Source organism: Acomys minous (genome assembly GCF_964271855.1).
Source record: "Acomys minous genome assembly, chromosome: 8".
Taxonomy (NCBI): domain Eukaryota; kingdom Metazoa; phylum Chordata; class Mammalia; order Rodentia; family Muridae; genus Acomys; species Acomys minous.
Window position 1 is genome coordinate 24,046,143 of NC_140489.1, and position 7,703 is coordinate 24,053,845.

Below are 7,703 nucleotides of genomic sequence, written 5' to 3' on the forward strand. Positions count from 1 at the left end.
TATAGACAGACAAGAAATAGGTGAAAAGATATTGTCAAATGTCTCCATGTACAATTTTGAGAATAAGAAACATGTCATTTACTATTGGATAAGAAGGCAATAGAAATACCTAAAGAGAAAGAAGATGTTCTGCATTACTGATTCTTTAAATCAGGAATCACCAGATATAGTAAAGCCATCTTCTCTGACAGAGATTGATGAACAGTCTGACTTTGTGTATAGTGATGGAAACAGTATATTTTAAAAATAAATCAAATATCCAGCAGTGGTATCAATATGAGTCTGACGCATGTCCCCAGGCACTAATGCATCATGACTAAGAATAGTACCTAAGTTATAGAAATGTAGATGAAATGTTAATATGGGCAAATAACACCGGAGTAACTGATACATTGTAAGTACTATATAATTAAAGTAAAACTTGACCTGTGTAAATTACGGACAAACAAGAAGAGTGAAAAATAATTACAAGTATATAATATTTAACTCCAGTAGCATAATCTTATATTTAAATACATAGAGGTGAGACAGAAGAGGTAGCCGTTGAAAAGAGATTAAAACAGTAGATGATTAATTAGGAAGAGAAATGGACTGTACCTGCTTATAAATGACTAGGAGACCGACTATAATTAAAGAAAAGGCAAGTAATAAAGAAAATTCTGCTAAAAGGAAATAGAAAAGGAAGATAAAAAAACATTTATATATAGTTGCGTGAATCTCTGTAAGAGGATTTTGAAAATAAAATCCTGTTTTGACCCAACAACAAGAAACAGGCAAAACAAAAGTAAAAATAGAAGGATATAGAAAAGCTTTACTAGGAAAAGGATCAGACAAAATGAATTTGGTAAATGCATTCATTGTTTATTGTAACAATGTTTACTGAAAAGGGCATGTAATACAATATGTTTATATGTAATGAAATGAATCAATAAGAAATGGGGGAAATAATAGTGATATGATATTAAGCATCTAAATTCCATGAATAAGCATCAGATAAAGCTTTGGTGAGATTTCTCTATGGAATCAAGGATCCATTTGATACTTAAGTGCTGTGTTCAAATTGTGATTGGTAAATTGACTTTAGTCTTTGTTTAAGATTTTATTGCATGAGTCTTATTATTTATTTTAACACCATGATCTTTTCTTTACAATTCCTCCAGTGTCTCCATTGCAACAGCTGTCATACCTCTCATATATATATATATATATATATATATATATATATATATATATATATATATATTATACACACAGCATGTGTGTATGTGTACACTATGTTTATGTATGTATATGTGCATGTATATATTATGTATATATGTATATTTAAGGCTGACCACTCAGGATTTGATAACCTAGCAAAGATCTTATCCATGGAGAAAACAGATTCTCCTCCCTTAGCATCATTAGCAGTTTAGATTTGGGGCCTTAAAATATTTTCCTCATACATGTAGGAATGACAACTTGGACATACTCCAGTTTGTAGGATTGCCTAGTTCTGTGTATTTACTAGACATAAGCTCAGAGAAGGATGTACTTAACTTTAAATATACTATATTTCAGGGAATATAGCAGAAGGGAGATTTGAGAACTTGATAAAGTAATCAACTATTATAATAGTACAAATCGGATTGGCGACTTTGAAATAATTAATTCAGAGGCCCTTGTTCTCCTGGTGTGACCTATCTGCCCTGGTTCTTACAATTTCTGCCTCCTCTTCTGCTGTATCCCTTCAGCTCTGAGGGAGCGATTTGATGGAGACCTCCCATTTAGACTTTGTCTCCATGGAATGTCTTGATGTGGACATTCATTCATGTACGATGACAGGATAAGACACTAATGTATAAGTATAGCAGAGCATCATTGGGAATCATTTCATTGATACATTAAAAAAACAGTTGTGGTTTTATTTTTCAAGTTTATGGGCTATCTGGTCTCTGGTTCTTGGTTACTCAAGCCATGGTGAGCATACTTTTTTTGCTCATTGAGTGGACAAAATCAAATCACACATTGATTGCCTATTCCGAGAAGTTTTGTGCCACGATTGACCTACCATATTTTGCAGATAAGACAGATTGTGGGTTAAAGGACTGTGGCTGGGTTGATGTATATATTTTTATCCTTGAACCCTGCAAAGTACCTTCTTGTCCCAAAGGGATTAGAATATATGAGTGGAGGCTCCACGTACACACCAGCTTGACTTTTCCATATTCAATGAGTGGTTTGGTTGTTGTCCTCAGCAATGAGGCTCCAGTGTCTGTTAGAAGAGAGCAACCCTTTGTCTTAGCAACAGCCTGGGTTGTTGGGGGAATTTCCCTAGGGATCCCTTGGCCAAAAAGTCAATTAAATACAACTAGTCCCACCACTGAAAGCCTTGCCTTATTACTCTAGAGAGCTGAGACTTTGTATCCTCGCCCCAAAGGGATCCCCTTCATATATTTCAGGAAATTTCCACTGTACTATGTTCCCACACACCTCCCTAAACACCCGCCCCAATTCTAGATGTAACACCTTATATTCTTCTCAATTCTTTTAAAAAAGTTATTTTTTTGAGAATTTGATGCAGATAACAGGCTTTGATTACATTCTTCTCTACTTCTGCCTCTAACTCTTCTAATACTCACCTCAAACCACCTTTTTCTCCCCCAATGTCTGTCTTTATTTTTATTACTTTATAGTACAGATATTCTAATTTGTGTTGGCCATATAATGAAGAGTTTGGTGCCTTTCATTGGACTTAGTCAACTTAGTCAACTGACCAGGAGCCCCGGACTTTACCCTAGAAACCAGCAACTATCAATAACTACACAGTTAGGAGTTAGGGCTCAGGAGTCAATTCCACCAGCAGTCCCAGCATAAATTATGCTGTAATATTGACTAGTTGCACCTTGGGAAGGTTTGTGGCAGGCAAACATGGCTGCAAAAAGCTTATGAGTACAACACAGCTCTACTGTGTTCAGAATGCACTGTTTCATTCCTGCTGTCACCAAATACGGACTCCTACAATCCTCTGGTCTCTTCTTTCACAGTTGTAACTAAACCACCTCAGAAGTATATATGTGGTGTGGCTGCCTATTCTAGCTGAACACTCTAGAGATATTTGTCATTTGCACATTGAAAAATTGTGAGTTTCTGTATTAGCTGAAACATACCACGAAAAGAAGCTTTCCATTGAGGTTTCAATGATGTACTCTCATGTGGATATTGGATTCAAATTTTAAATGACAATTAGATGCTTCATACATTCAGTAAATTAATAGTAGTAGGTTGGGCCGATTACTTACACACCAAGATTTTTGGACAGATTCATATTACCAAAAATGTGTTTCCTCCTCTGGAGCAGGACTTGAATTCAATCAGAAATTAGATTTTAATGCCATAACATTTTTGCCACGACTGTGCTTCCCAGTTTTCATATCTGGGTTGATTACTTCATCCTCAAAACAGACTACATAGCTCTTTCAGATGCCATGAATGCTAGTCAGCCAGAAGGAAGTTTCCTTGTTAGTAGTAATTTGATTTGTCCACAAGCAGAGGTCAACTTATATGGTATATATACAAACAGGGACTTAGCAATGTATAACCACATATCAATTCATTGATGTTAATGAGAGAGATTTTATATTCAGTTGTATCATTTATTATTATTTTAAAACATTATGCCATACTTTTATTAATGATTTTATTTTTAATGTTTTAAAAGATATTTTTCTCCTGTGCATTTTTCTCCTCATATGCATCTTTGTTGTGGTTTCTATTTATCTTTTTGCTGTTAATGTCTTATTTCTCATTTTGTAAGAAGGAATTGAATAATTACTGAGTTGTGATGTTTCTTATAAGTTAAATATAATCCATTATTAATGAGCTTCCAATGTTAATGTTCTAAATTTAAGTGCTTAAGAATGTGAAAATATTTGTGGAAAAGATAATATAAAATGGCAGAAGAGTACTGCAAATATATGCACATGTTTTTAATTCTTCTAAATCTCTTGACTATCTAAAGCTAATCTGCAATTATTGTATGCATTTTCAAAAAGGAACATGTTATTCTAAGGACAGTAGCTGTCCATGAAAACGAGATGATTGTACTTTTGTGTCTAAATTTGTATTATTAAAAATTTGTAAATTTTTCCTATAACTAAATCATATAATTTAAAATGTCATATTAAGATAGATTTATTTACTCATCCCTACACTCTAAATTTGAAGATATTAAATAGATAATTTCAAGCATATATTTATTTTCACTTCTAAGTAACTTGGGCTAATTTTAAGTCACTTTTTTGGTTCTATTTTACGGAGAATTAGCATTATCAATCCACATTTCTTTCGATTCTATGTTTCTGGTTTTCTCTTTTATGCAATTATGTTTCTTCATAATAGATTTTACCTATATGTTACATATATGAAAAATATAAATATATATTCATCCTACATACCTACTAAAAAGCTGAATAATTCATACGTGATTTTGATCGATATGCTAATAAAATGAACATTTAAAAAGAAATCATATTAAGCAAATCTCCCAGCTTTTTACAAACAAAATATATGAAAACACTTAAGTCTAGAAAATGTAATTTCATTTGTGTGATTTTGTTTATTTTGGTTCTTAACCCTTAAAGATTTATCAGGGCTAAGTTCACTGTATAATATTCTTTTTGCCTACTAAAATTATTTAGTCTTAGCTTTGACATATATGAAGGTTGTAGAAATACACTTTAAAATCTATAGTGAGTTCTTTAAAATCTATGAGTATATGAATATCAACTAACTAATAACTGGAGTGTTATATCCAGTTACCCAACTGAATTGTGAACATTAAATTGCCATCCTGTTTGGAGTTTTAAAGAGCAAAGGACATTTGGTTTCAAAGTGTTGGGATTCTTGGGTCAAAACTATGAGAATACTGCTTTTCAAATTAAGACAAACAATGACTTATATATTGGGGATTGCTGATTTGCTACCCAAATATAGACATTATTATACTCATTTTCCACCAAAAGAAGATGCTGGAGAATTGGAAAATTGCCTTAGTTATATTTAAGTCTGTACTCAAAAAAAAAAAAAAACCAAAAACAAACAAAACAAAAAAATACTGAGTATTAAAGACTTAACAAGAAAAACAGGCCAGGCCAAATCAGTTTTTGAAAATTTGCTAAGGTGATTTTTCTGCATTGCTGAATAGGATAGATGGACTTACCAACAGAACTTTGCACCAATATTAAAGAAGGACTGGTGATTTTTCACTTCATTCTGAGTACAGGCATTAAATTCAAATGTGAGCTAGTTGCACAATACAATTTCTCATTTTCATGAAATTTATTTCTATCATTTTATTCTCAATCTAAGAGGAGAAATACGTATTTCTGAGAAGATGTTCCAGGTGCTTAAGGATTTACTCCTATAAGTCAGTACATCCTTAATATTCTCCACAGAAGAAACTACTGAATGAGTGTATACTACTCTGCTTTTATTTGCAAAGGATATGTTGTAAATAGAAAATTGATTTTAAAGCATGATTTCATTTTTAAAAGCACATTCATTTACAGCATGAGGAGTGTTTTGATGAGTCTATATAAATTAGACAAAACCCCAATGTGTATCATGGCCTCATCTGTGTATGCACTTTGACCTTGTGGTTACTTCAATGTAAAGTTTGTTTAATATACCATAATAGCAGGTTTTAAGTGCACAATAAAATTAATATTTCCTTTGTGGTACACATTTGTTTGCTCTAAACAATTCTTTTTGCCATTAATAAGCTACACTAGAGACTAAACATAATGATCTACTAATTGAAGCATAACAAGCATTTACTTAATGAAATAGAAAAGCTATTAGTACAAATTTAAATTGTACACATATTTTTTCATGGGATTGTATATTACTCTGAATTTTCTATTTTTATCTTACCATACTCTGATGATATTATTTCTTAATAATTCATAGGGATGTGCTGACTAAGAATTATCTGAAACAAAACAATTAGGAAGTTATAATTGAAAATAAAATCAATTTATCACAATATGTAAAGATCTTCAAGAAGTGCGGAAAAGTAATGAAAATATTTCATATCTACACATCTGACTATTCTATGACAGATAATATTTCACTGACACTGCAAGATGGAACATGAATATATTCCATATCCAGGATAACCCAGTGAATGAATTTAAGAAACCATGATGAGAATACTATGTCAAACTCTATATGGAAAGTATGGTGGCATTTTTCCAAACAGTAATAGTCACTTGTCCTTTTATTAAAGACTATTCATCATGTCACTAATTGTATGTATGCTGTGGTGTTTAATTATGAAGATATTCCAAATAATAATCTCTCAGAAATATGATTGGCCTAGGTGTTCTCTATTTGATAGCTTTTCTCTTCAGTTTTTACAAAGTTTGTTTTCTTTTCTCTCCCTCATTGTAAATATTTTTGTAAAAAAGTACAAGCAATCCCATTTGTCAATTTTTGAGATTATTTCCTACACTATTGGAGTACTGCCTATAAAGATTTTGCTCTTGCTTTTGTTTCAAAGAGTTTGGGGAGTGTTTTTTTTTCCAGTAGATTTTATCTCTTTAGGACTTCTATTGAGCTCTGTAATTGACTTTTAGGGGGTGAAATCTAGTCTTATATGGAGTCATAGATTCCATAGATAGCTATATGGCCTCTCCCATCGCTCAGTGAAAATAAATAAATACAAACAAACAAAGCATTTAAAGCAAGTAACACCCACAAAACAAAAGCCCAAACAGAAAATTAAAAGCCCAATAAGAGAAAAAAATCCTGAAGCAAAACAAAAAATCCAAAAATATTACACGGAGTTTGGTATTTTGTTAGTCAACTAAGTCTGGGCTTGGACCCAGCCATGGCATGTGCTGATATATGCAATGAAAATTGATTTTTCCTTTGCCAGTGGTTATCAATAGCAAATAGCTTCTCGGTTAGGGCAGAAACACATATATACTTCCTCCTCTCAGTTCTGGGACCCTGCCTGGCTTGAACCTATGTAAGTCTTGTGCACGATGGCATATTCACAAAGAAGAGACTTGATACCCTATGAGCATATACAGGGGGAGGTGGTCCCCCTCAGTCACGGTCATAGGGGAGGGGATTAAGGGGAAAATGGGAGGGAAGGAGGAATGGGATGATACAAGGGATGGGATAACCATTGAAATGTAATATGAATAAATTAATGAAATATATTAAAATGTTTTATTATCTGAATAAATGCTCTCTCTCTCTCTCTCTCTCTCTCTCTCTCTCTCTCTCTCTCTCTCTCTCGTGTGTGTGTATGTCGGGGGTCATGGCACTAAAAGGGGAGCATGAGATTAAAGTAGAGGTCTAAACTGGGGGAGACAAAAGCACATTGGAGTGTACATAGCATTAAAGAATAGTAGGAGATTGTGGTGGAACTAAGTGGACAAACAAGAGAAGGGCAGAGGGATACGGAGTCCAGAGAGGAGAATAATACGTGCAATATATAATGGTGTATATGCATGATGATGTCATAATAAAGCCATCATTTTTGCTAACATCTTAAATAAAAAGTGATTGTAAAGAATATATAGAAATAATTTATATCTTCAATACATTTTAAGTATAAGAAAAAAGGTATAACTTATTTACTTGACGGTGACTAATTCATCAATATAAAGTAGCTATGTTGCACTTATGAATTTGAAGGCATGTTTCTAAAC